This window comes from Adiantum capillus-veneris, chromosome 22 (assembly GCF_014529385.1).
Source record: "Adiantum capillus-veneris isolate H3 chromosome 22, ASM1452938v2, whole genome shotgun sequence".
NCBI classification, from domain to species: domain Eukaryota; kingdom Viridiplantae; phylum Streptophyta; class Polypodiopsida; order Polypodiales; family Pteridaceae; genus Adiantum; species Adiantum capillus-veneris.
The window spans coordinates 120,468,116-120,494,346 of record NC_140952.1 but is presented as its reverse complement, the minus strand read 5'-3'; the positions used below and the strand labels follow the sequence as shown (position 1 = coordinate 120,494,346).

The window sequence follows — 26,231 nt, the reverse complement described above, 5'->3', positions numbered from 1 at the left end:
AACAAAGGATTCACAAGGTCAATACTAAGTGGCGTGTATGAGAAACCCAAATACTCAACAAATGAGATGTGAAAATCAAATACATCAGACATATTTATTGTGCTAAAGAGTATTCATGTGATTCAAGGTTAATAGTACACACCCTACAAGTTAGGTTTATCATATAGTGAACATACATTCCCACATGCTACTCCTACACTTATTCATGTGACCATATGGGGTAGAGTTACACTAGAACATAAATGGTTTTCTATTACAAATGGAATATAGCAAAGCATATGAGAATTAGCACGCTTCCTACGATGTGTGTGTGTGTGTGTGTGTGATATCCTATGTAAGGGCTAGTGGAAATCAATTAAACCATGCTTACGATTGTATAGAATACAGGGATACCTAGAGGAGCAGCAAGCTATGTATGTGAATGAGCAACAAAAATATGTCAGTTTTTCTACAAGCTCGGGAGCATTAGTGCGAGTTACATTTTTCAATTTATTGTCATCTTGGCCGACCATATTGTAGTCCTCTTGGCTGTTTATATATATATATATATATATATATATATATATATATATATATATATATATATATAGATGGCTATCCAGAGTTCCACCGCTATTCATTGGACTTTCATTTTCAAGATCAAATTTTCGATCCTTTGACTTTGTATGAGCGCGAGGTAATAGATCTAAGCATGTATGAGGAATATTCAAGATGGAAATTGAGAACCCAATTGTGTACTGCTTGTACCGGCTTGGTATATTATGAGCAATCAAGAACCAGCCCTTTGGAGAAGAAAAAAATATCTCAAAAGGGATATTGTCGGGTAGATGTACAAGTCAGCCACACCATAGGACATCCATGTATGTGTGTGTGTGTGTATGTGACTGTGAGAGAGAGAGAGAGAGAGAGAGAGAGAGAGAAGGGGGGGGGACATGGTAATTCAACCATGAGTAATAAATTATGTTAATCAAAGTCTTTTTAAACAACATGGTATCTACTTTGTACATACAATTGTGCAATCTTTTACCCTTTTCTAACTTATTAAATTATCATTGTTGTGCACATGTAGGTGTCCTTTGGTATGGTGTGAATTGATGTGCAAGTGCTTCATTGCGAGTATTCAATTCTGTAGCTCGGATTTGCAAGGTGGTAGCTTGTTGAGTTGTTTGTGCTACTTGCTTTTCATGGGAAGCATTCTTTGCCATGAGAGAACTTAGCGTTCCTCCAATTTCACTTTGACAAGTTCATCCTCTTTTATTTGGGAAGCAATGTGGCTTGTTAGATGTAAGGTCCCTGCCCCTTTTTGAGAGGAGCGGAGTACCTTTGATAGGTCTCCAATCTTGAGAAAGAAAAACCAACGGACATTGCCTTAGCTACTATGTAGCCACGGGCATGAACCGTTAGTGAAGGATTGGTCCTATCTCGCTATGGCGGAGCGTGACCACCATAACCCTATCTAAAAACTATCTATAATCAATTATACCTAAAAGTAAAAATCTTAGAGTGACCAACTTGTGCGCTTTTTTCCCCATGTTTCAGAAGCACAGCCGCCAAAGTTTGTCTCTTTTAAGATTTATGACTAATAAAAAAACATTCTAGCGTTGGAAAGTTACCCGACTCATCGTGTCCACCCATCCATAGAATGATACCGTCGGGGTATCATTCTCCCACTTTTCACACCACACTCACGCTTCTTTTGTTATCTAATTACTACCACACTGTTTAAATATACATGTTCCTTTACTTTATTAATGATACTGATCCGTTAAAACAGCCCTTCAAACAGTATTACAAACAATTGTCAAACAAGAAGTCGTCCCATTTTAAACCAACAACCCTTGGATTAAGTTCACTCAAGAATCTCTACTAGCGCTATTATGTCCGATCGGTATATACATTATTTATAAAAACCCTTGTCCTCATGAGCGTCCCATACCGCTCGACAAGTATTCGTTGTGCTAATCTGGACGTACTCCCGTCACAGCAACAACGGTGCCAATCTGGGCGTCATCCTCACGCCACGGCAAAACAAAACTGCAGTATCCAGCTGGGCTAATCTGGGAGTACTCCCACCACAGCATCAGCGGTGCCATCCTGGGCGTCATCTCACGCCTCGGCAAATGCCACATAATACCAGCGCTAATAAGTAGAGAGACTTGAGAGAAACCATACCGAAGGTTTTGGACAAACATTCTTTCCTATAGGAACTAGTTTAACCAGACAATCTTTCCTACTTGTCAAACATATGACGAGTTTCTTGGGGTTAAGCCCCATGGTTTCGGTCCGTGTTTTCTTTTCATAAGGTAAATAATATATTCCTATGGTCTCGCATATGCAATGATGCATAACTTGAAACTTCAATACTAACCTGTACCATAGCTCCGATTGATCCGATTGGTGGAGACATAGTATGTTCCACAGGGATTCCACCGTTACTTGTACCTGAATCATGATCATTAGCGCCTTGTGTTCGAGCACGCTTTGGAGCCATTTTTTTGTACAACACTTATATTATACACTTAGAACTTTAAATTGGTCAATTTCCCTAGTAATCTCCTTGTTTCCAAAGAGAGTCTGTAATTTAAACCCTCGCCAACTCGGATTCACACTTAGTGTTGTTGTTCTACATCTAATTTCTATACATCAAATATTTGCTAATCTTAATTAATCAAAAATGAAGTGTGTAAATTACGAGTGAAAGTTTAGGAATGCATTACTTTTATGCATGACATTTCTAATCCAATTCCAACTTCAATTCTATACTTCAACTAAATCAATTTTTAGTATTATTCAAAATTCTATTTAACCTAATTGACAATAACATTGGTGAATGAGAATTTCATCATGTATAATAAGAATATGATGAGTTCTCTTATGTATTAACTTTCAATTAACAATATATAAGTTAATAGTGAAGATGTACTAACTAGAGAGAGTAGGTATACTTAGAGAGATTAGAGTAAGAGAAAACATACACACACATCTTTTCTAAAGTTAATTGAATCTTACTATCCATTAGAAAGATTAGAGTAAAAGAGAACACACACACATACTTTTCTAAAGCTAATTGAATCTCACCAATCTATTAGAGAGCTTAGAGTAAAAAATAACACACACACACACACACACATCCTTCTTAAAGCTAATTGAATCTTACTAATCTATTAGAATATTAGAGTAATAGATAGCACACACACACACATATCTACTTGAATCTTACTAATCTATTAGAGAGATTAGAGTAAGAGATAGCACACATACACACATATCCTTCTTAAAACTAATTGAATCTTACTAATCTATTAGAGAGATTAGAGTAGGAGATAGCACACATACACACATATCCTTCTTAAAACTAATTGAATGCTCAATTAATACACACCTTATTAGTCCACTAGAGTTTTTGTTCTCTTAGTGGTTTGTGGACGCCTTCTCTCTAAGAGAAGTGACAGCACTTCGTGAGCGCTATAGAGGCAATCTCTATGTCTAAAGTGTGAGCATGGATGCTCTATTTATAGCAGAAAGAAAAATGTCCAACTTTTTTTCAAAAAAAAAATTTAATTTTTTTTTAAATAAATAAATATTTTTTTATTTTTTTCCAAAAATCATACCCGCTTTTTTGGTACCCTTGTGATACCCATGAGCTTGACCACTTTGTCATTATCATCAAAAGATAAGGCCACACAAGCCCCCCCTCATTAAGATTAGTCAAGACTAGCCTCTCCTTTTTCATGTGACAGTGTGTCCCACTTTGTCCCCTCCTATGTGATCCATGTGCCTTCATTTGTCATCTTTGTGTATTCTTTTGTCTTTATAATTATTTTATTTATTTCTTTAATGATAATTTACTTTACATTTTTAAGTTAAACTTTACAGTCTTATATTAACTTTACAGTATTAAAAGAAAATTTTACAATCAGTAACTAAGTCTTACAATAAGTTAATTAGTGATTCATATAGCTAAACATGTCAGAATTTTGTAGCGTAAATTTTAAATTCTAGGTTTTCTCAACCTACGATTCATAATTTGAACTTGAATATCTTAAATAATGAGTGATGGTTAAAAAAATTCAAGTGCGTAATAGAACTTGTGTGAAATTTGAAAGTAGAGACCTTACATTAAAAATATACGTTTAGAATGTATACAAATAGAGAGGTACATGTTTCTCAATGTAAAAAAAACAGTCCCCTTAAAGTTCTCAAGCCTCCACAAGTTCTAACAAAGGGCCCACAAAAGTTGTTAAGTTTGAGTGCAACAAAGGCTAATTCAATCAAATGTTCTCTTTGGTGAAAAAGAAAAAGTACAAGGCTTTCATTCCCTTTCCAAAAAATAAGCTCATAAAGAAAATCTAGAGTTAGACAAATTTAATTCTCACATGTTCTCTCTGTTGAGAACGAAAAAGTGCAAGGATTTCATTCCCTTTCTAATTTAAAATACACACTCTCCAAGCTTAGCTATGTCTTTTCTTTGCAATATTTTCTCTCATCTCTCCCAAAGAAATGAGGCAAAAGCAAAAATAGTCTCTTCCAAATAGAAAACAATGCCAACACATTTGATAGAATTCTTAAACTAACCCATGAGTGAGCGGGAGATTAGCTATTGAACGTGTAAAATCTAGCAAAACTCCCGGTCTAGATGGTATTCCAAATGAGTTTTACATATTGTACAATGACTTTTTGGCATCATATATTCTTTACGTAATTCTTCAGACTACTTGGAATATCCTCTAATTCTTATCTTCTATAGGGAAATCCTTCCATAAGATAAGATGTTCTTTGATGAATCTATTTCTAAGCTTTCTCTCTCGAGTTTCTAGGATAGTATCAGGTTGGAGTTGTAGAACATCTTGAGCACGTGAAATGATTTGCTCATCATCAAGGACATGGTCAGGGTTATATACATAAGGTTTTAACAGACTTACATGAAATACATCATGCACTTTGAGATGAGAAGAGAGTTTTAGTCTATAAGCTTGATCACTTACAACCTTGATTATTTCGTAAGGTCCACAATATCGGTAGCTAAGCTTCTTATACCTTCCGAGAGATAGATTTCTCTTTTTGGGTTTTACTCGTAAGAAAACTTTGTCTCCTTGTTTGAAAATCCGATCAGATCTTTTTAAGTCGGCGTACTTCTTTTGTCGATCTTGAGCGGCTTGAATATCCCTTCGAGTAGCTTTGGTTTGAGCTTCCATTTCTTCAAGAATTTTCTTTGAGGCTTCTACCCTTATAGTGGGGTCAGAAAAGTTAAGAGGTGATAAACATTCTTGACCATAAAGAGCATTAAAAGGTGTCATTCCAATACTTCTATGAGTAGAGGAATTGTATGCATACTCTACCAAGGGTAGGTATTGAATCCACTTGCGAGGTTCTCTATTGCAGTAGGCTCTGAGGATGTCTTCAATTACTTGATTAACTCTTTCAGTTTGGCCATCATTTTGAGGATGATAAGAAGTACTAAAACATAACTGGGTTCCAATAGCTTGAAACAATGATACCCAAAACTTTGAAGTAAACTTGGCATCACGATCGCTAACAATCCTCTTGGGTAAACCATGAATTCTGAAAACCTCCTTCACAAACAAACGAGCAATATCTGAAGCTGTAAAGGTTGTCTTGACTGGCATTAAGTGATCCATTTAGTAAGCAAGTCGACTATGACCATGATTGAATCATAGCCAGCTTGTACAGAAGGAAACCCGGTGATAAAGTCCATGCTAATACATTCCCATTTCATTTGAGGAATATGTAAAGGATGTAATTTACCTGGCATCTTTAGTCTCTCTGCCTTAATCCTTTGACAAGACAAACACTACTTGACATAGTGAAGGACATCACCCTTCATACCTTGCCAATAGTAACTTCTGCGAATTGCATTGATGGTTTTGGCATAACTTGGATGTCGTGAAGTTGGGCCATCATGTGCTTCATATAGGATAGCATTCCTTAGGGTAGAATCCTTAGGTATGCACAGTCGATTCCTGTAGTAAATTTTCCCATCTTCTAAGGAATAATATAGAGGTTTAGGCTGATTTGATGATACCCTCTCTTCACGTAGGATACTAGCAAGCATCTGGTAATCTGCATCTCTAACAGCAGCATAGGAGACCTTGTCTAAAATAGGGTTGTTAGCCATGGAAATTGCCCCCAGAAAATCTTTACGGCTTAGGGCATCTACCACAACATTATCCTTACCTGGTCTAAATTTAATATCAAAATCATATTCTTGCATGAGCTCTATCCATCTCCTCTGTCTCATGTTAAGGTTAGGTTGGGTAAAAATCCACTTAAGACTCTTGTGATCTGTTACCAACTGGAATTTGCATCCCAATAGATAATGTCTCCATAGATTGAGAGCATGAATAACTGCTAGCAATTCTAAATCATGTGTAGCATAATTCACTTCATGAATACTAAGCTTCCGTGAAGTATAAGCTACAGGCCTTCCTTCTTGAGTAAGGACTCCTCCTAATGCAAGGTTACTAGCATCTGTGATCACCTCGAATTCTTGGGTGAAATCTGGAAGTTTTAAGAGAGGTTCTGAAGCAAGATACTCCTTAAGCTGTTTGAAGCAAGATTCATGTTTTTCTTCCCAAAGTATCGTTGCTCCTTTCTTTAGCAAGTCGGTTAGTGGTGCATCTTTAAGAGCATAGTCCTTTACAAAGATCCTGTACCACCCTGTGATACCTCAGAACCCTCTGACTTCGGTTTGTGAAGTGGGTTGAGGCCATTCCACAATATCTTTGACTTTGTCAGGGTCAATAGAGACTCCTTCAGGTGAAATGATAAACCCTAAGTAACAGACCTTAGGGGTAAAGAAAGTACATTTTCTTTTCTTGCATACAGCTTATTTCGGCGTAAAAGCTCTAACACTTTCCTAACATGTCCTTCATGCTCTTCCTCTGATTTGGAATAAATTAAGATATCGTCAAAGAATACAAGAACAAAATCATCCAAGAATTCTCTAAAGATATCGTGCATCAGACGATTGAAAGTTGCAGGAGCATTCGTAAGTCCGAAAGCCATCACTGTAAATTCGTAATGACCATAAAGAGTGTTGAAAGCTGTTTTGGAGATATCAGCCTCCTGGATTCGAATTTGATGATAGCCAGATCGAAGATCGATCTTTGTGAATATTTTGGCTCCATGTAATCTTTCCAGCATCTCATCAATACAAGGAATTGGATATTTTTTTTTGATGGTAACCTGATTTAAGCCCCTATAATCTATGCAAAGTCGAAGAGAGCCATCCTTTTTCTTTTGGAAGAGAACAGGTGCACCCCATGGAGATGTACTAGGTCGGATAAACCCTTGCTCAATCAACTGTTTGAGATACTCCTTGAGTTCTATAGCCTCTGGAAGTGACATCTTGTACAGCGCTCCTGAGATTGGTTCACTACCTGGAAATTTTTTGATTTCATGATCTACCTCCCTAGGTGGTGGTAGTTCAGAAAGTTCACTAGGGAAAACATCCGAAAATTCTTCTAGCCACATTGGTTCAGGGTTGGAAGAAGATTTTTCTACTTTGTTTAGCTTGACTACAAAAATTTGTTGACCCTTGCGTAACCCTTTCAAAAGACGATTAGCTTTGACCAAGTAAGCTTTTGGTCGTCCATTCTGGCCTTGAATAGTGACTTCTTGACCTAGGTTGTCCACAAAAGTAACACTTCCTTGGGCACAATGGATATTGACGTTATGACTGGCTAACCAATCCATTCCAAGAATTCCGTCATAGATTCCTATGGGTAAGGTTCGAAAAGTAGCAGAAGTAGAGTATTCTCCCAACTTGAAATCTATTTTTCCCACAGTGTACTGAGATAACACCTCCTTTCCATTGGCTAATTCAACTCTCATCTTTCTTGTAGGGTGTTGATTAAGTCCTAACCTCCTTAAACATTTAGGTGACAAGAAAGAATGAGTACTACCACAATCACTAAGAAGCTAAAATTTTCCACCTTGGTGATTTGCAGGTGTTTGAATGACAGCATATTGTTGTCTTGCTCTTGGGTTATCAATTGCAGCATGTAGAGTTGCTCTTTCCTCTTGTTCTTCTCCCAATGTTGGTTCTCCTATGATAGCATTGACTCTGGCAGCCATTCCGCGCCCTCGACCTCATCCTCCATTTCTTTCTCCACGATTTATTATTTGTCCTCGTCCTCTAGCTCGATTAGGTGTATTTGTTGCGGAGACTCGCCTAGGACATACATTCCTGAAATGTCCTAGCTCGTTGCATTCATAGCATCTAAGATCTGTATTTTGAGCTCCATTTACTGAAGCTGCAACTACTGGATGATTTTGGTGAACTGGGTGAACTTGCCTTTGGTTCCACATCATAGGCCGTCCTCTCCTTCCAGCATTCCTTAAATTTCCATTTCGTACCCTTTGAAAGTTTGACATCTCTTTAGCTAAGGGTTTAGCTCTTAAAAGAGAATCTTGCAAATTTACAGGCCTCATGCTTCCAGACGAGTATTTAAAGGAGAATTTAGCCCTTGGCAGAAACGGGCTACTTGTTGATCTGCGGTCATTGGCGGAGCATAGCGCCTAAGAGTTACAAATTTGGAGTAGTATTCTTCCACTGTAAGATGAAACAGACGTAAGTTGAAGAATTCATTCATCTTAAGGGATTCGTGTGCAGGTGGAAGATAACGTCCTTTGACATCATACTTAATGTCTTCCCAAGTTTGAGTGTTTTGAGCTACCTTATTATCTTTGCAGTGTTGTTTCCACCAAAGCTTGGCATCCCCCGTGAGACGAAACATAGCCAACATTGCTTGGTTATCGGGAGTAGTACCAGCAGCAAAAAAATATTCTTCCATCTCTTCGAGCCACACTTCTGCATCGCGCTCAACTAGGGCTCCTTCCCCTTTGAAAGAGGAAAGTTTAGCTTGCTTGAGAAGTAGCTTTTTCTCTTGAAGAGATGTGTACACCGCACTCTGTGTAATATAGATTAAGTGAAACTTTATTGGATACTCTAACTTTAATCCATTTTAAGGTAACACTTGATCAGACAATAATACAAACAAAAGATAATATTAATCCAAACTTTATTTATACACATATTATTTGCTACCAAGGTTGGTAGTCTTTAGGTACAAGGATTGTAATGTCTCTATATTTTGAGCTTAGTGACTACAAAAGGATAGGTTAAAGGATCAAAATAATAAGTTTCCTTTGACCCTTGAAAGCTACGAGATACACATATGGGTCGAATCCTACCACCATGGATAACTTTTGTAACTTGGTTATAGACCCATTGAGTCTGAGATATCTTTTCTCCTCCCAAGGTAATGGTAGCATTTGGATTCTTAGTACCAATGAAAAGATACACTTCAATGACTTTTAACTCCTCTGCCCATCGAAGTTTCTTAAGGTTGGTATCCATGCACCATATCTTGTCAGCATCGATGGTATAGATTCCTCCAGATGGACTCCAGTTGATACCCCATCCTCTATGCACCCTTGGAATAGGTGGTGCAAACACCCTATCCAAAATCATCATCACCCTTTTTCGAAACTGATAATTTGGTGATTGGCATGCATTTTCAAACATGATGGTGAACACCTGGAATTTCTGGTAGGTTGAATGAACATTTTCCTGTACTAGAAAAGTTCAATCTTCAATACCATATAAAAACTCAAAACAATTTTTCTAGGTTCTTCTATTATTTCAAACATTCCCATCCTTCAATATCCAAACATCAATCTAAAAATCTCCCCAAGCTTTAACCTAGGCTCTGATACCAGTGTGAGGTCCCTGCCCCTTTTTGAGAGGAGCGGAGTACCTTTGATAGGTCTCCAATCCTGAGAAAGAAAAACCAACGGACATTGCCTTAGCTACTGCGTAGCCACGGGCATGAACCGTTAGTGAAGGATTGGTCCTATCTCACTATGGCAGAGCGTGACCACCATAACCCTATCTAAAAACTATCTATAATCAATTATACCTAAAAGTATAAATCTTAGAGTGACCAACCTGTGCTCTTTTTTTCCCATGTTTCAGAAGCACAGCCGCCAAGGTTTGTCTCTTTTAAGATTTATGACTAATAGAAAAAAAATCTAGCGTTGGAAAGTTACCCGACTCATCGGGTCCACCCATCCATAGAATGATACCGTCGGGGTATCATTCTCCCACTTTCCACACCACACTCACGCTTTTTTTGTTATCTAATTACTACCACACTATTTAAACATACATGTTCCTTTACTTTATTTATGATACTGGTTCGTTAAAACAGCCCTTCGAACAGTATTACAAACAATTGTCAAACAAGAAGTCGTCCAATTTTAAACCAACAACCCTTGGATTAGGTTCACTCAAGAATCTCTAATGGCGCTATTATGTCCGATCGGTATATACATTATTTATAAAAATCCTTGTCCTCATGAGCGTCCCATACCGCTCGACAAGTATTCGTTGTGCTAATCTGGACGTACTCTCGTCATAGCAACAACGGTGCCAATCTGGGCATCATCCTCATGCCACGGCAAAACAAAACTGCAGTATCCAGATGGGCTAATCTGGGTGTACTCCCACCACAGCATCAGCGGTGCCATCCTGGGCGTCATATCACGCCTCGGCAAGTGCCACATAATACCAGCGCTAATAAGTAGAGAGACTTGAGAGAAACCATACCGAAGGTTTTAGACAAACATTCTTTCCTATAGCAACCAGTTTAACCAGACAATCTTTCCTACTTGTCAAACATATGACGAGTTTCTTGGGGTTAAGCCCCGTGGTTTCGGTCCGTGTTTTCTTTTCATAAGGTAGATAATATATTCCTATGGTCTCGCATATGCAATGATGCATAACTTGAAACTTCAATACTAACCTGTACCATAGCTCTGATTGGTCCGATTGGTGGAGACATAGTATGTTCCGCAGGGATTCCACCGTTACTTGTACCAGCTTCATGATCATTAGCGCCTTGTGTTCGAGCATGCTTTGGAGCCCTTTTTTTGTACCACACTTATATTATACACTTAGAACTTTAAATTGGTCAATTTCCCTAGTAATCTCCTTGTTTCCAAAGAGAGTCTATAATTTGAACCCTCGCCAACTCAGATTCACACTTAGTGTTGTTGTTCTACATCTTATTTCTATACATCAAATATTTGCTAATCTTAATTAATCAAAAATTAAGTGTGTAAATTACGAGTGAAAGTTTAGGAATGCATTACTTTTATGCATGACATTTCTAATCCAATTCTAACTTCAATTCTATACTTCAACTAAATCAATTTTTAGTATTATTCAAAATTCTATTTAACCTAATTGACAATAACATTGGTGAATGAGAATTTCATCATGTATAATAAGAATATGATGAGTTCTCTTATGTATTAACTTTCAATTAACAATATATAAGTTAATAGTGAAGATGTACTAACTAGAGAGAGTAGGTATAATTAGAGAGATTAGAGTAAGAGAAAACATACACACACATCTTTTCTAAAGTTAATTGAATCTTACTATCCATTAGAAAGATTAGAGTAAAAGAGAACACACACAGATACTTTCCTAAAGCTAATTGAATCTCACCAATCTATTAGAGAGATTAGAGTAAAAGATAACACACACACACACACATACACATTCTTCTTAAAGCTAATTGAATCTTACTAATCTATTAGAAGATTAGAGTAATAGATAGCACACACACACACATATCTACTTGAATCTTACTAATCTATTAGAGAGATTGGAGTAAGAGATAGCACACATACACACATATCCCACTACAAGAGGTTGTGTGCTCTTGTGACGCTGTTAGCGACGGAAATACACTGGGTTTTTATAACCCCCAACGTCGCTAAAACCGTCGCTACGAGCGTCGCTACGAGAGCGTCGCTATATGCGTCGCTATATAGCGACGCTCATAGCGACACATATAGCGACGTTTACACAGAACACTATAGCGACGCTCATAGTGATGCTACAGAGCCATAAATAGCGACGCTTATAGCGACGCCCGAGAGAATTTTTTTTTGGTGGCATGGCATTGAATGCCCTGCCACCCATCAACCATATTGTCCTTGATTCACTTTTTAAAAAAAGTGCAAGGGTGGATAATAGACCCAAAATAGTCACCCACAAGATGCATTGTTTGCAAAATTGACAATTGTACACATCATAGGCAAAATGAATTGATTGGAAAATGTAATAATGACAATTGTACAACATCATAGGCATAAAGAATTGATTGGCAAAAGGAACTGCGGTGACAAATGTAATAATATACATGGTTCAAAAAGACGTATAAAATCCGTCTCATGATACATAAGCTATGAGAAACCCTAAACTAATGCTATCTAGCTACGGCTAAACTGACGTCGTCTAGTCAGACGTCTCATGGCGTCCAAGCGGCGTATCTGTCGGATTCTGCAAAAAAAGACAATAAGACAGCTTTCAGTAAGTATAAACATATAACGACATTTATAAAACAATACAAAAAAAAAAAGAGTAAACCCTAATACTAACCATGCCGCCGCAAGAACTGAGAATGTCCATCAGGGCGTTTAAGCCCTTCCTGCCTGCGTACTCGCGCTCGTACGGTGTGGGATCACGTCCTGTCATCGACCACTGTCAAAACATACAAAGATTTCATTATGTTAGAATTAAAAAATTCATAAACCCTAAACTATCGAACATAAAGAGCAATGTGAAAACACTTACAAAATCGACCTCAAATGATGCCCATCCACCGCTCCCCAAGTGGTGCGAGCTCCCTGCCTCTACTCGCGCTCTGGCTGCATCCTTTTGTTGCTTTCACTTGTCGGGATTCTCGCGCGCTGCTTTCTTCGCATTCTTCCAATCTTCTTTGGCCAGCCAATCTGGCCTGTTCCACCCATTCTTGATTGCTTTTTGCACTTCGGAACGCTTGTGTTTGCAGTATTCGTGCATTCGAATCTTCATCAGGTCTTCAGTGAAGCGCTGATCCCGTGTTGGAACGGGAAACTCATCATGAAGTATGCTGATGACTCTGTTTTTTAAATCACTTGGTACTTCACTCCATTTGTTTAGTATGTAGTGTCTAAACAGCTGAGAGCAAAGACCACGCATGCGCGAGATCACCTTCTTGCCGTCATCATCCATGATGATGCCGCCGCTGATGTCGACGGAGTAAGGCAAGCCCTCTGGCCGGTGACGCGTGAACCTGGGTGTCCCGGCAGGGGTCTCTAGCAGCGTGTCGATGGGGGTACGGACGTCAGGTGTCTCCACCGGCGTCTGGGCCCCGAAGCGAGGAGTGTCGAGTGGGGTGGCTCCTAGCGGAGTAGGTAGAGGTGTGTAGCTTCTAGGAACAGTCAGCCGTGCAAAACCTGGCGCAGATGGCGATGCTGTGGCTGGTGTGGGGGCGGGCAAAGAAGGGGAGGGTAAAGAGCCTCGTCGAACACGAGGCGGTGTGGAGGCATCGGTGGCGGAATCCCCACAACAACCGCCACCGCCACCACTAGAGCGCCGGTGTCTAAACGAGTGTGAAGCTCGTCTCGTCGAAGCCGAAGCTTCGGAGCGCGCCGAATGCTCCGAAAGAGAGGGAGATGCGGATGGAGTAGGAACGCGCGATGATGCGCCAGAGCGATGACGCTCCACGTACCACTGTCTCTGCTGCGGTGACAAAGAAGAAAGAAACTCCTCATCATCCATACCTGCATTAAACACACGAATATTTAAACTTAATATTGAATGAATAGAGTAGACAATGACGCAAAGACCATTAAATACAATGACGTAATGACGCATATAAATACAATGACGCAATGAATTGAGTGATAGAAGAGGCAAGTCGAAAACTCAGAATTTTCAATCAAAAGATGTGAGCGTGAGTAGAAAAGAGCGTTATACACCATGGAAGGTACTTAGAGAGCCAGAGCTTTTACAACACGGAGCAAAATTGTTCAAATACAATATTTGTGGCTTTAAGAGATCTCTCTCTCATCCTCGCATAACTCAACATAACTTCCTATATCTATATAGAGCTCTCCGTTTAAACACATATCCTCTGTTTCATTTTGTAGCTCCTCTGCATGCACCCCATATAGAGTAGTAGCATCTTGATGCTCGTCTGGCACCACCGCAATGGCTTCTGATTGAACATCTTCTCTGATCTCCTCCATTGATGTCGTTGTGATTGGCACATGGTAGCCTTCATACGTCCTTGCACTACGAGGGGCTACCTCTATGACGTACCACCAGTTTGATGTAGACTTTGTAGGATGAAATATTACCTGCCAGAGCCACATAACTTACATGAGAGCTTTCAAGCACATAACTTGTAAAAGGGGGATGTTAACTATTTACATACTTACTTGTTCACAATGCTCGGGTAGTACGAAAGTGTCTCTTAGGTCAGTCCATTTCTTAGTAGAATCCACCTCAAGAAAACCAGACTCTCCTCTACGCACAGTAGCGTTGCGACCCTCCATGATTATCTTGAACCATTGCACGTCGAACAAGTCGACAAAAAATCCTCTGTAATCGATCCTCAAAATCTCTTGCAGCGTGCCGAAGTAAGTGAGTTCCGCCACAACAGGATCTGCATCAGAGGAACGTCGTCGACTAGACTGTTCAAATTTTGCCATGATTCCACAATCTTGAGTAAAACGCTTTTTGTCGATTCGTTCCACCCTAAAATGTCGACCTTTACACCATGCTGCTGTGTATGACTTATACTACAACGAACAAAGATTATGAGTGGCCGTTCAAACGTTTATAAATAAAGTCACTTGCTAGTCGTACATTGCAAACTTACCTTGGTCGCGCAACCCCGAGAGTACTCCCACTCTTCTTCAGTCACTTCGTCACCGCATTGTTGTGCGCTTTTCAATTGGTTGTGCAACCATCTTAAGCTCATGAAGGTTGGTAGGCTCTCCAGAACCGCTGGATAGTGCATCGGTGGTCGTCTTCCCCGTCTCCACTCGATTCGTGCCCTTTGTCGCTCTTGCTTTGCATCCTCATATTGTGAAATCCACTTTTGCATCACTGGATTGTGAAGCATGCAAAATCGGTTGATTTTAGCCTCTAGATCTTCCGTCATCTTCTTCTCAACACCGAGATTGCACATGACAATCCCAGATATGCGCTCATCATCTATGGTTCGCCATAGCGTGTCCCAGGATTTATCAAATCCGTCTAGCCACTCTCCAATGTACACTAGGGACTCTGATACCAACCAACCTTCTGCCATGCTACCCTCCGGACGTGCCTTTTGACGCACATATCCCTTAAGCGTTTTCATGAAACGCTCTAAGAAGAACATCCATCTGGAATGAACTGTGCCAGCTATTTCCACCTCATCAACTATGTGAACAAGAAGATGCACCTGAATGGTTAGCATTGTAGTAGGAAAATGTTTCTCAAACATGCACACAAGCTCCGCAGCATTTAGTTTGGCGAATGGTATGGAGTCTACGTTGATCTCCTTTTGTGAGATCCATTGCACCAGCTTTGCAAGTTTGTAGATTGTGTTACGGATGTCGAGAGACAAACATCCCTCAATGGCAACCAGTAAAATAAACTGTAAAGTATGTGCAGCAATGATATTAAAGTCCACATTTTATGCAATGATATTAAAGTCCACTATGAACGTACCTGACACATTTTATGCCAATCGTGTGACTTCAAACCGGTAAGCTTTCCTTCTTTAGTAAAACACGTTCGGACCGAGTGCATTACGCCAGTGGGGGTCCACAAAGACGAATGGTCTCTTTTACTTTGTGTTCTTGGGCTCCTATGAAAATCCATGGTGCTTTAGGGAGTTTTATCGATCCATCAGACGCTGTTTGCGGCCAATATTGCTCCATACGATCCACATTTCTAAGGTCAACTCTGGCTCCCAAAGTATCTTTCTTGCCGGTCAAATGGTCCCATAGTAGATTACCCACATTCTTGAATATGTGCATTGGATCGAGCAAGTGATTGATCATGAGTCGGGGCCAGTATGGTAACTCGTACCATAGAGATAGTCTCTTCATCCCTGGAGGCAATCCGTCATCGCACATCTCCTTCTGCTCTAACCATGCTTGTGCAGACATCCTTGGTGGCTCTCTTCCCAAAAATCCGTCGCGTAACACATGATTCTCTGGAAGATACGCTTGATGACCTTCGTAGATTTGCTTCTTCAGTGAGGGTGCCCTACGTGCATTCAGTCTAGGTCCACATGTGACACATGCTCTATATCCGCTTGTTTGAAGCCCTGCATGTATACACATGATAATAGATCAACTATGGGAAAAAACAAGATTTACAGTGTCTGAGTGAGGAGTGTCAATAGATCACCTGAGCATTCTGTTAGCCCGGGATAGTCATGCATGGTCCACATTAGAATGCCTCTGATCAAAGCATTCCGTCGTCCTGTGTGTCGGCTCATATCCACCACCTCTATGCCAATCCACAATTGTTGTAGCTCTTCCAATAGTGGACGAAGATACACATCCATATTCCCCACTTTATATCGCCCTGGCACAATCAAGCTTAGCCATAGGTGCCCCTTCTTCGTAGTCAACCACGGGGGAATGTTGTAGTTGACGATGACAACGGGCCATACATTGTAAGATGTTGATCTTTGACCAAATGGATTTACGCCATCCATAGCCAGGCCTAAGCGCAAATTTCGAGCTTCCCTGGCAAAATCCGACCATGTTCCATCTATATGTTTCCACGCTACGCAATCTGCAGGAATTCGTAGCACACCATCCGAAGATTTATTCTCCTCATGCCATGATGCTAGGGCGGCCATGGACTTACATTCGAAGAAATGCTTGATGCGAGGAAGCAGAGGGAAATGTCGCAAAACCTTTTGTGGAATTTTTGTCCCGTGGAGATCTACTCGATATCTTTCGGAATCACATTTCGGACACTTCTCCATGTCTATGTATTCCCCTCTGAAAAGAATGCAGTCATTAGGACAAGCGTGGATAGAATTGTAATCCATCCCCAAGTTTCACAAAATCTTTCTTGCTTCATCTCGGGAATCTGGCATCACATTGTCAGCTGGTAGTATGTGCTCTTTTAGCAATCTACACAACATAAAAATATGATACAGTCGTGTAAAAATCTATCAGATCATTATACATTTAAAGTTCTATTAAAGTAAACTAATTGTAATAGATCACCTGAAAAGCGCTGTGACGCTAGTGTCACTCCATCCAAACTTTGCCTGCATGTTGAGAAGAACCAGGAGTGCTTTCAATCTAGACATACGTGCTCCATTATACAATGGCGTATCGGCTTCACTTTTTCATATCATCATAGATAAGCCTTTCTAAATCCATGATCGTCTCGATCATTTCATCAATCTCGGGCTCAAACATTGCCTCGTTGGGAATGTGCTCTGCATGATCATCCCCCGAGCTGTCAGAGGCTACATCTTGTGGCCTCACATATGCTGCTTGACCAAAGCGCCTGCGAACACGTCTATTGGGTTGCAAGATTGCTGCTTGTTGGCCAGTGTCAGAGTCCGACGAGTTATAATTGGCAACAACTCGATCTATAATAGATGGATCGAACTCGCCAAATTTGCGAACGTGCTGCAAAGAAACACGTCTTGTCCGTCGCACAGCATGCTTGCATTGATTACAAGGACATAAGACCCTCGTTGAGAGATAGGTGTTTCGGTTGGACGGTCCCACATCCTCGTCCCTACTCATAATGAGGATAAAAAACTTATAACCTGGACAACAAATTTAATATTCTATTGGCATTCTTCGTCTTATCTCTCTCTCTCTCTCTCTCTCTCTCTCTTTCTCTCTCTCTCTCTCTCTCTCTCTCTCTCTCTCTCTCTCTCTCTCTCTCTTTACCTCACATTCTCTAGTCATGTCCAATCCCCGCACACCTCGGTCTAGAGGTGCACGGAGATCAGAACCACCGGGTTATAATCTCGTCTTTATTGGTCAATACCTATATTTGTGGGTACAAGAAATCTACACACCCACGTCTACATGATACTGCATGTAGTGGACAAAACCCCTTTGCCTCTTCTCTAGCTGTAGCACTTCACAGCATCTTAACATCTTTTCACAGTAGATCTTTTCACTGTTCGTCTAACTCTAAACCCTAAACCGTAAGTAATTCTTGCGTGGACTCGATCTAACGTAAATAAGCGTAAATCTAAATAAATGTAAATCTAACTAAAAATAAAGCTAAATCTAATTTAACGTAAGTCTAATGACTAGAGGTTGTCTAGATGGTCATTGTGTCGGGGATGTAGTGACTCTTGCCGCCCTGAAGATCCCTGAAGTACTTTTGGATCGACGGAGCCTACCATGAGTGAAGGCAGCAATACCCTATATTCCATTGAGGGCTTTCTTCACCCGCTTCATGCAGGCATCGCAGTCTATGGAGACCTAAATCTAATCTAATATAACATAAATCTAAATCTAGCTTAAATAAACGTAAATCTAGTTAAAAATAAACCTAAATCTAATTTAATGTAAGTCTACATATAACCTAATCTTTAACGTCTTTTAAGATAGTTTCCTACGACGTTATAACTCTCTTCTTCTTGTGTGTGTGCGCGTGTGTGGATGTGTGTGCCAATAAAAAGAGATAAATGGTATAACCTTTCTATCACCCATGCCAAGTATGATAGATTGATTATGCCATTTCCCTCTTGAATAATAGGTCTTGAGTTCAACTCCTCGTCGGCTAGATCTTTAGGTCTTTTAATTTTAATTAGTTTCCTACGACGTTAAATTAGTTTCTCTCTCTTTCTCTCTCAATGTGTGTGCGTTTTTTTGGATCGTATGCATGTTTTCTCTCTCTTTTCCTCTCTCAATGTGTGCGTTTTTTGTTTATGCATGTTCTCTCTCTCTTTTCCTCTCTCAATGCGTGCGTTTTTTGTTTATGCATGCTCTCTCTCTCTTTTTCTCTCTCAATGTGTGTGTGCATTCTTTGTTTATGTATGTGTGTGTGCGTGTTTGTTTTTGTTTGTACTCTCTCTCTCTCTCTCTCTCTCTCAAAAACACTATGTGTGTGTGTGTATGTGTGTGTGTGAGAGAGAGAGAGAGGGAGAGAGAAAGAGAAAGAGGGGAAGGGAACATGAGAATGAGGAGAGGGAAGGAGCATACCTAGCTCTCCTTCCTCTCCTCGTGTGTGTGTGTGTGTGTGTGTGTGGAGAAGAAAAAGAGAGAGAGAGAGAGAGAGAGAGAGAGTGAGGGAGAGCGTTACCTGCTCCTTGCTTGAGGGCGCCGAAAAACTCAAATCTGAGATCTGAGTTTTTGGGCGCGCTCGGTTATTTTTTTACCCCAGCCGGCGTCGCTATGAGTGTCGCAAATTTCTTTGTAAATTTGCGACGCTCATAGCGACGCCGGGATTTTTTTTTTTGAGCGTCGCTAATATGAATAGCCTCTTGTAGTGTCCTTCTTAAAACTAATTGAATCTTACTAATCTATTAGAGAGATTAGAGTAGGAGATAGCACACATACACACATATCTTTTTTAAAACTAATTGAATGCTCAATTAATACACACCTTATTAGTCCACTAGAGTTTTTGTTCTCTTAGTGGTTTGTGGACGCCTTCTCTCTAAGAGAAGTGACAGCACTTCGTGAGCGCTATAGAGACAATCTCTATGTCTAAAGTGTGAGCATGGATGCTCTATTTATAGCAGAAAGAAAAACGTCCAAATTTTTTTCAAAAATAAAATTATTTATTTTTTAAATAAATAAATATTTTTTTATTTTTTTCCAAAAATCATACCCGCGTTTTTGGTACCCTTGTGGTACCCATGAGCTTGACCACTTTGTCATTATCATCAAAAGATAAGGCCACACAAGCCCCCCCTCATTAAGATTAGTCAAGACTAGCCTCTCCTTTTTCATGTGACAGTGTGTCCCACTTTGTCCCCTCCTATGTGATCCATGTGACTTCATTTGTCATCCTTGTGTATTCTTTTGTTTTTATAATTATTTTATTTATTTCCTTAATGATAATTTACTTTACATTTTTAAGTTAAACTTTACAGTTTTATATTAACTTTACAGTAGTAAAAGAAAATTCTACAATCAGTAACTAAGTCCTACAATAAGTTAATTAGTGATTCATATAGCTAAACATGTCAAAATTTTATAGCGTAAATTTTAAATTCTAGGTTTTCTCAACCCACGATTCATAATTTGAACTTGAATATCTTAAATAATGAGTGATGGTTAAAAAAATTCAAGTGCGTAATAGAACTTGTGTGAAATTTGAAAGTAGAGACCTTACATTAGAAATATACTTTTGGAATGTATACAAACAGAGAGGTACATGTTTCTCAATGTAAAAAAAACAGTCCCCTTAAAGTTCTCAAGCCTCCACAAGTTCTAACAAGGACCCACAAAAGTTGTTAAGTTTGAGTGCAACAAAGGCTAATTCAATCAAATGTTCTCTTTGGTGAAAAAGAAAAAGTACAAGGCTTTCATTCACTTTCCAAAAAAATAAGCTCATAAAGAAAATCTAGAGTTAGACAAATTTAATTCTCACATGTTCTCTCTGTTGAGAACTAAAAAGTGCAAGGATTTCATTCCCTTTCTAATTTAAAATACACACTCTCCAAGCTTAGCTATGTCTTTTCTTTGCAATATTTTCTCTCATCTCTCCCAAAGAAATGAGGCAAAAGCAAAAATAGTCTCTTCCAAATAGAAAACAATGCCGACACATTTGATAGAATTCTTAAACTAACCCATGAGTGAGCGGGAGATTAGCTATTGGACGTCTAAAATCTAGCAAAACTCCCGGTCTAGATGGTATTCCAAATGAGTTTTACATATTGTACGATGACTTTTTGGCATCATATATTCTTTACATAATTCTTCAGATGGACAATTCTTCAGACTACTTGGAATATCAATGGGATTCAATGCAACCGTTAATAAAAGATGGCATTGAATGTTCTTCAAATTTCAAAGAAAGCTATATACCTAGTGGAATTACCAACCTAACTTGTCTGCTATGCTATTTGTTTTGAATCACTACTTATTTTCTTCCCTCATCTTTTTTCTATCTTGTTGAATACCTTCATAATGCCAAATGAATAAATTGTATAGTATGGTGAGAAGATTCCTCTAGGGTGGTTCTCATGATGTTAAAACATTGCCAAAGGTTGCCTAGCATACCTATTGCATGGAAAAGGAGAGAGGAGGATTAGGTATTCTAAACATTTAGCTTCTCTCATCCAACCTGTGAGCCAAGTGGATGATGCAAGCTTCGACCTCTAAAGACTATTGGGCTTTGCTGATAAAGAGGAACATCCACCTGAAGGAGTACAAATCTTTGAAGGATCATCTGACTCTAGCTGACATCCTAACATCCAATGCTTATTTCGTGCCAAAAGGTTATGTTCTTGATTGTACGTGCTCGAATGCTTGGCTTATAATAAAAAGCAAATGGTCCCCACCAAGGAAAATGTTGTTCTCTCTTAACTATAGTGTTTAAGATTCTGTATTGTTGCATATCAAATGTAGGGCCTCTATCAAGGAGGGCTCACAATTGTTACAAAGTACGGTTCAGGTATTCGAAGGAATAATGGACATGGCTCAACAAAGAGGAGATTCAACATTATTTTCATATTTTAGAAAGTTGTGCAATATTCTTACTTGCAAGAATGAAAGACAGAAACCTATTCTTCAAAGGTGTTTTAGAGGAGATGAGATATCCCTCTCCAAAACTTGTAGTGCTATCTACAAGCACAAGGGTAAAAGAGATCTCTTTGACCCTTCTCTGGTCTCAAAGTTAAACTCTAGATAGAGGATATTCTAGAATGCTCATGAGTGGTCCTACAAATTCAAAAGCCTATGGACCTTCCCATTATTAGTTAAGCGCAATTGTCTATTGTGGCTCATACTTCATTAAGGAGTTTGGATTGGTCAAAAAGCCAAAAAGCATAGTATATTATATTGGAGATAACGTTTATAGGAGATGCACAGGTATAGTATATTGGAGATAACGTTTACTGGGTGAATATAAGAGGATTGATATCTCATTGTGGACATGTCTCGGGAGTGTCTATCTCTCGCGGGTGTGGTTGGAGAGAGACAAAGCTTGTTTTGGTAAATCACACTTTTCTGATGCTATACTTAACTCAAGTTTAGCTTCATCGATGTCATGAGAGAATCAACAATATGGTAGTAGCGGAGATATGTTCTTCTAAGTCTGTAAGAGTCTTTTATGGCTACTTCTCCTACGTTGGTTCCCTTAACAAGGATGGTTGTCTTATGCATGGTATCTTTGTAATTTGATCAGAGTCTTCATTCTTGTGAGACACTTGTGATCTTTCCTTTTTTATTATGAAGTCAGAAACAGTTCTTGACGGATACACGGCAATGACATACGTATACAGGCATGAAAATTCGCGTTACCTTATCTAGGAGGTTGCTGATTTCCAAATTTCGAGCCTTAGCCCTCTTGTCAGCCTCCTGAGAGAGCTTCTCATACGAGACCTTGGCCTCCCGGGCGCTCTTCGTCATGGCTTCCGCCTGTTTCTTTCTCTCCTGGGCCGCCACGGCATGGGCCTGCTTGGCGGCGTGGGCTGCAGCCTCGGCCTCGGCGAGCTTCTTCTCCAGGGATGATGCAGAGGAACGAAGAGTGGAGTGGTGGGATTCGAGCTCGCGCACTTTGGCTTCGCTCTCGGCATGGCTGCGTTGGAGGGGCTGCGATTGGGCATAGAGGGTGTCGAGCTTGTGGGCGAGCTCCGTTTTGTGTTTTTGATGCTCGGCTATGTAGGCTTCAGCCCTCTCTTTCCAGCGCTTGCTTTCTGTGCGAGCGGCGCTCCAACCCTGCACAAAAGGGCTGAAAACGGTCAGCAGGGTGGAAGCGGCGGAGGCGGGCGGCTGACTAGCCATCGTAGCCACCATCAATGCCTTGGTCACAAAAGGCCATGCCTCTTCTGTTTCAGGGATGCCTGTTTGCATTGACGAGTTTGCACTCGCTGCGGTGGTGCTGAGGGCAGTGGCGGTCGGTGCAGAGGTTGGAATCAGGGCCATGCTAGGGTATGTATTCGGCCCCAATGCGCCCTCGGACACAGCTGCGTTCGGGGCAGACTGCTCTGCTGAGGTAGCTGCCATTGCTCTCTCTCAAGAGCTGGGGCCTCCGTGAGAATGAAGATCAGTACGGTCACGGTGATGTTCCCGTGAAGGCTGCACCAATTCTTAAAGTCCCCCCAAAGGCCCCTGGAATCAGTGCATTTCCCTTATTCTGCACTCGTTTTGCTGCAATCCCAGCATTGTTCCTTCCTTCCCTCAACCTTATGCCTGCTCTATCAGGCTAATGTAAGAATCGATTTAAGTTCACACAAGTGTCATTGTGATCAATGAAGCATCCAATTAGTAAATTAGAGTATTAGATCCCTTCCTTTTTTCCATTTGCTTTCTTGTGGACTCTCTTTTTGGGAAAAAGGAAAACAACAAAGGAAAGTAAACACCAAAATTTGAACGGGTTTAATGCATCTCTTTGCCATATCGCACATGGCATGAGCTATGCTACATGTTAAGAGTCCTACATACAAAGGTAGCCGGGAGAATTATGCCATGTGTAATTTGAGAAGGTTTCAAAATGTAGCCACCTAACAAAGGTGAAACAAGGCTTGTTCACATTCATGAGACCGAAAGTGAGGGGAGCACCAACTTTACCCAAATCGACAGAATTGACAGGAATTGGGTAGAAGTAATGTCACATGTAGGGCTCGGGTATAAGCACCCTCACATGCAAAACTCCTATATCACTGGATTTTTCCAAAACATTAGTTTTGATTAGCCTTGATGGGAACCCCTCTCCCCAAAACAAACGCACACACACATACTTACACGCATTCACCACATATCCTCCCATACATGTATTAGCCTTGATGGGACCCCCTCTCCCCAAAACAAACGCACACACACATACTTACACACATTCACCACATATCCTCCCATACATGTATATGTCTTGATAGACTCGGAAACAATCAATCTTTTTTTTTCGACGCACCAGAGGGCCTACAGGGGGAGGTTCTTATTGCTTCCAAATATTAGCCACGAAACATGGTCGGCCATGGAGCAAGAGCCACATGTAGGCATCACCATGTCCACCTAATTGATGCACCACGTGCTAGGAACGACGGAGAGAACTTGTAGCAACCAACTAGGAACCTCCTCCTTGGGTGACCCACCCCAGGAGGAGGATGCACTCGAGTTTCTAAGGGAAAAAGTTCTAGCAACGTGAACACCAGGTGAGCACAAGTTGTCCCTCTAGAGGTGACCCAACAGGGGATTTGAACCCATAACCAGTAGGTTGAGAGGCCAAAGCCTTACTGCTAGACCAACTCTTTGGAGATGGAAAGAGTCAATCTTGTTTTGATGTCATAGAGATATATATGGGCTATATACTACTACAATGTACAAATGGCCAACCTCCACAATTGCTAGTTACAAAAGGACCAAATCAGCTAGTTAAAATCGAGAGATTTAATTCTTGAAGAAGAAAATTTCTTTTTGAGGAGATACATATTATTGACTCAAAGACAAATTTTATGGGGTAAGATTCACCAGCAACTTGTATGAATTGGATTCTTCCCTCCTTCTCTAAAGAGCTTTGCAAACATCATGGATGACAACATGACAAGCAAGAGGGTTTGTATCTGGACCATGTCATGCTTACCCAACAATTGCCCCTTGAAGCAGGATTAGGGGGGATATTTCTAGGCGAGCAATTTTTGATGAGCGCTTTTTAAGACTCAGACGAGCAGATTCCTAAAAAGATTCTCTCTTCCTCCTTCTTTATCTCTCTCGCGCAATTTTTCTAGTCTCCACTCCTTTTTCTTTTGAGAGAGAGAGAGAGAGAGAGAGAGAGAGAGAGAGGGTAGAGACAGGCAATGAGGTACTACGGAGGTTGAGACATAGACAAAGCTATGCCACCTTTCAAATTGTTTCAAAAACAACAGAGACAAGGGTACTTGAAACAAGAACATCCATTAATCATAGAAAGGTTATATTTTATTGCACTTGCATTATATAGGCAAGAAGCTTTCATCTTCTGGAAAGCCCAATTTTAGGAGTAGTTGTGCTGCCCTCGAGTGGCAAAAGAAGATTCACCATGTTCCCTAGCTGCTACATCATTTGCTCCTCATCCTCCTCTATGATGAGCCCAATCTTCTTCCAACAAGAGAAAGGAATTTTTTCCTTCTCCTTCAAGCTGAGCAAGGTCCGCATATTGAGTTATGTGCAACAATGATAGAGGCGATACACATTGATTGTTTCCTTCAAAGCCTCCCTAAACCATTCGACTCCATACAACGCCTCTCTGTTGGGAATGACTTCTATGGCATCCCACGCAGACTTGATTCTATTCTCAAGATCCTCGGATATCGTGAAAAGTAAGAGAAGTGCGCTATGGTAGCTAGTGAATGCTTTCACAAAAATAATTCAGGCAATGCCAATTTATATCAATTGTGGGAATATTATATTATTACTTTATTCACATTGTGACACATAAACAACCACTTTCCAAAATTAAAAAAACATGCAAAACAATGTACCGAAATGTGTCCATCATAAAATAAAATTAGAACCTGGTAGAGTTGTCCATTTTGTGAATTAACATACAAAAAGTGAGAAATGACAAATGCTATGCATCCATGCGTGGATAGGTCCGCGGCCTCGACTCAGTGCCCTAAAGATATCAGCATCTGCCAGAATTGGTTGATGAATAAACATGTTCTCATTTTGGCTTAACCCTAGCACACGCAGATAAATAAAATACAAATGTTTACATGCAAGATATGGTTTTTTCTTTGGCACACATTCCATGAAGTCTGGACATGTGTACGATGGCTGGTTGCAAATACAAACATTGTACAACCCGACATGACCATCTTTACTTTTGGACTCTACTTTGAAGACCTCATGAACATCATCTTCCGGACATATCTCTTCTACGACCTTAGCTCTCAGTGCTAGGCTAAACTAACCTTGCGAGCAGTGTCCTCGGAAATGAAATTGCAATATCGTACACGCACACCATCTCGCACTGTGGCTCGTGCACTGCTTTGAGGAGTGGATGTATCTTTTGATTTGAAGGGAGAGTTGGTCATATTTTGTACAGGAACAACCGGCGTTACATTAGAGATTCCTTCTTTCCTGAACTCCACTATATAAAACCTTCTCATGCAATATTTGCACCTCATCCTCAGATAGATTGGTGCCCACATGCACGGGCCAAGTGTGTGGTGGATGGTGAGACTGCCACTCAATGTTTTGGTATACTATGTGGCAATGCAAGA

General features: G+C 40.2%; 1 pseudogene; it reads right to left on the bottom strand.

Moving 5' to 3' along the window:
• Positions 1 to 1,049: 1,049 nt before the first annotated feature.
• Positions 1,050 to 23,298, bottom strand: LOC147430120 (uncharacterized; annotated as a pseudogene).
• Positions 23,299 to 26,231: the final 2,933 nt, after the last annotated feature.